General features: G+C 41.8%; 1 non-coding gene across 1 annotated transcript; it reads left to right on the top strand.

Moving 5' to 3' along the window:
* Positions 1-4,056: 4,056 nt before the first annotated feature.
* Positions 4,057-4,164, top strand: LOC112711774 (small nucleolar RNA R71). Its single transcript, XR_003157598.1, has one exon. It is a non-coding gene; the product is annotated as a small nucleolar RNA R71 (small nucleolar RNA).
* The last annotated feature ends 288 nt before the right edge of the window (positions 4,165-4,452 follow it).

A 4,452-nucleotide genomic window follows, 5' to 3' on the forward strand; every position in this document is an offset into this window, starting at 1 on the left:
ATTGCTCGTGGTGATCCAAAGCGACAAATAATGTGGTTTCTAACAAAGGAAACAACAGTGTTAGCATCATCACTACGGGTAGGAATCGCTTCCACCCATTTAGAAACATAGTCTACAGCTAACAATATATAGAGGTGGCCATTAGAATTTGAAAATGGACCCATGAAGTCAATGCCCCAGACATCAAAAATTTCACAGAAAAGCATAATTTGTTGAGGCATTTCATCCCTCTGGGATATATTACCAAACCTCTGGCATGGGGGACAAGATTTACGAAATTCAGCAGCGTCTTTAAAAAGGGTAGGCCACCAGAATCCACAGTCTAAGATTTTTCTAGCTGTTCTTTGAGGGCCAAAATGTCCTTCACTCTCAGATGAGTGACAGGCCTCTAAAATGGGCTGGAATTCTGATTGAGGCAACCACCTTCTAATTACTTGGTCAGCGCCACATTTCCATAAATATGGGTTATCCCATATATAATATTTAGACTTGCTTTTCTGCTTGTCTCTTTGGTGCTTAGTAAAGTGCGGAAGAAAAGTGCGGCTAACTAGATAATTAGCTACAGGTGCATACCAAGGGGTTACCGCAGATACTGCTTGTAGGTTATCAAATGGAAAATTATCAGATATAGGAGTGGAGTCATCCTTAATGTGTTCAAGGGGACTCAAGTGGTCTGCCACTAGATTCTGGGTACCACTCCTATCCTTTATTTCTAAATCAAATTCTTGTAGCAGCAGTATCCAATGTATAAGCCTTGGTTTGGATTCCTTTTTAGCTAATAGATACTTTAGAGCTGTGTGATCTGAATACACTACTACCTTAGTACCAAGTAAATAGGCTCGGAATTTGTCCAGAGCAAAAACAATGGCAAGAAGCTCTTTTTCAGTAGTAGTGTAATTAGACTGAGCAGCGTCTAAAGTTTTAGACACAAGCAATAACAAAATGATCCTTACCTTCACGCTGAGCCAGTGCTGCTCCTACGGCATGGTTGGAAGCATCGCACATGATTTCGAATGGCTGGCTCCAGTCTGGTCCTCTCACAATTGGAGCTTGAGTCAGGGCGGTTTTCAGCTTATCAAACGCTTGTTTGCAATCCTCACTGAACTCGAACTCAATATCTTTCTGCAGTAATCTGGATTGGGGAAGTGCTACCTTACTAAAGTCCTTAATGAATCTTCGGTAGAAACCTGCATGTCCAAGGAACAAACGGACTTCCTCACAGAAGAGGGGTAAGGCAAACTAGAAATAACATTCACCTTTGCTGGATCTACAGAAATGCCAGTATTAGATACAACATGTCCCAGTACGATTCCTTGTTTAACCATAAAATGACATTTTTCAAAATTCAATACAAGGTTTGTACTGACACATCTATCTAATACTCTAGATAAACTATCCAAGCAAAGGTTAAAAGAATCACCATAAACGCTAAAATCATCCATAAAAATCTCCATACAGTCCTCAATAAGATCAGAGAAAAGACACATCATGCACCTTTGGAAAGTAGCTGGTGCATTGCACAAGCCAAAGGGCATTCTCTTGTAAGCATAAGTCCCAAAGAGACAGGTAAAGGTAGTCTTTTCCTGATCCTCAGGAGCTATATGAATCTGGAAATAGCCTGTGTAACCATCTAAAAAGCAATAATGTGATTTACCTGACAGGCGATCCAACATTTGATCAATGAATGGAAGAGGGTAGTGATCCTTACGGGTAGATTGGTTGAGACGCCTGTAGTCAATGCAGACCCTTCAGGCATTCTGTACTCTGGTTGCTATGAGCTCTCCATGCTCATTCTTCACTATAGTGACTCCAGACTTCTTGGGCACTACTTGTACTGGGCTCACCCATTCACTGTCTGAGATGGGGTAGATAATACCTGCCTCTAATAGTCTGGTCACTTTCTTCTTGACAACCTCCAAAATAGTGGGGTTCAATCTTCTTTGGAGTTGACGAACAGGTCGTGCTCCTTCCTCTAAAAATATCCTGTGCTCACAAACTTGAGGGTTGATGCCTACTATGTCTGCTAAACTCCACCTAATTGCTTTCTTGTGCTTCCTCAGCACACTAAGTAACTACTCTTCCTGCTGAGAAGTGAGGTCCTGTGCAATGATAACTGGAAACTTCGGCTTGTCCTCGAGGTAAGCATATTTGAGGTGTGGAGGGAGGGGTTTCAATTCTAACTTCTGGTTATAGTCTGGCTCTGGATTATCTGAAACTGGTGGCAGTGGTAGGGTACCTGCATTGCCCTCGGAATTCCCCACACTTGGACCTTGTCCTATGTACTTATCTTCAAACTCTTCCTGGTGAACTTTGGCTACGGTTTCATCTATAATGTTACACTGGAAGATAGAATGGTCTTCTGGAGGGTACTTCATAACTCCATTCAGGTTGAAGCTTACTACTCGGCCGTCTATTTCAAAAGAGTATGTGCCTGCAAAAGTATCTAATTTGAACTTCGAGGTCTTCAAGAAAGGTCTTCCAAGTAGGATTGATGATGGCTTCTCTGAGTCATTTTGGGGCATCTCCAGGATGTAAAAATCAATGGGAAAAGTGAGACCTTTGATTCCCAATAATACATCTTCAGCAACTCCAGCCACTGTAATAATACTTTTATCTGCTAACACAAAACGAGCTGCCAACCTTTTTAAGGGAGGGAACCTCAAAACATCATATACAGATAAAGGCATTATACTAACACATGCTCCTAAATCACACATGCAGTCAAAAAATATCACACCTCCAATGGTACAGTTAACCATGCATGGACCTGGATCACTAGATTTTTCAGGTATATTTTCCATTAAAGCAGATATAGAACTTCCTAAAGGAATAGTTTCTAATTCATTAATTTTGTCTTTATGTATGCACAAATCTTTTAGAAACTTTGCATATTTAGGTACCTGTTGAATGACATCAAAAAGGGGAACAGTTACCTCAACCTTTTTGAAGATTTCTACCATTTTGGGATCAGGTTCCAACTGCTTCCTGGGCTTCCTTGCAAGTTGTGGAAATGGAATAGGAACGGCGTCCTCTATAGTGTCTATGCCCTTTGGTGCTTCTTCCTGTGATTTGGCGTCTTCTTCTTCAGCCATGTCTTGCATGCTCTTTTCTTCTTCAACATCTTCTATTTCCACTACCTCTTCAGCTGAGGCGTGTTTAGGTGGGTTCGGCTTTTCCTGATTCCTCTCTTGCAATGTGGTTCTGGACCTTAGGGTGATGGCATTAATACCACCCTTTGGGTTGGGTAATGGTTGAGAGGGGAGTCCACCAGAGCTTGAGGACTGGTTGTTGGAGTTGGTCAGTGATCCAACCTGTGAGACAAGGGTTTGTAAAGTAGAAGTCAAAACATTCAGAGTTGCATTAAAATTATTTTTCATAGCCTGTTGTCTCCGATCAATAGATTGTAGTAACTCATCATTAGGAGATGAAGAGGGGTAAGTGATCTGAGAGGTCTGCTGAGATGCTTGAGGCTGTCTTAAATGAGGTGCTCTGTAGGACTGATTCTGATTCTGTTGTCTGAAGTTGTTATTGTTATTCCACCTCTGATTTCCATTGTTATCTCTGCCTCCTCTGTTATGATTGTCCCTCCAGCCCTGGTTAGAATTGTCTCTCCAGCCTTGGTTAGAGTTATCCTGCCATCCTTGGTTATAGTTGCCACCTTGATTGTACCCTTGATTGGGGCGGTCATGAAAGTTATGAGTGGCTGCTACAGTGTTGTCTTTTGGTTAGAGTTGTAGACACTCATCGGTATAGTGACTGTAATCTGCACAGATTCCACATACTCTTTGTGGAACCAACTGCTGGCTGTGCTGTGGTGGAGAAGGCTGAACTTGCAGAGGCTGTTGTTGATTCAGTTGCATATGCTTCAGCAAGTTGGTCATTTCACATTTGCTTCTGCCTGTGATTCCTAGTAGAGTCTGCTAAGTCGCTGATCAATTGCCATGCTTCGTCCGTAGTCTTGTACTTTTTCATAGAACCATTACTAGCACCTTCCAATGTGGTCCTATCTTGAGATTTCAAACCCTGTGTAAAGTAACCGAGCAACACTATCTTGTCAATCATATGATGGGGGCATGCATCTCGAAGATTATTGAAGCGTTCCAATTATTCATAGAGGGTCTCAGATTCATCCTGAACGATCATAGACATGTCCTTCCTCAGCTTATCGGCAACTTCAGCTGGAAAGAATTTATCCAGAAACTCTCTCCTAAGTGTATCCCAGTTGAAAATAGTTGCTCCAGGTTGAGTGTAGTACCACTCTCTTGCCTTTCCCTCCAGAGAAAAGGGAAGGCTTTCAACAGAATGGAAATTTCATCAGTGCCATTATGCTTAACAGTAGAACAAGCAGTCTGGAAATCCCTAAGATGCTTGATAGGCTCTTGAGCAGGTAAGCCATGAAACTTGGAAATCAAGTTGAGTAGTTAAGACTTTATTTCAAAATCTACAGCTACT

This window comes from Arachis hypogaea, chromosome 1, assembly GCF_003086295.3.
Source record: "Arachis hypogaea cultivar Tifrunner chromosome 1, arahy.Tifrunner.gnm2.J5K5, whole genome shotgun sequence".
NCBI classification, from domain to species: domain Eukaryota; kingdom Viridiplantae; phylum Streptophyta; class Magnoliopsida; order Fabales; family Fabaceae; genus Arachis; species Arachis hypogaea.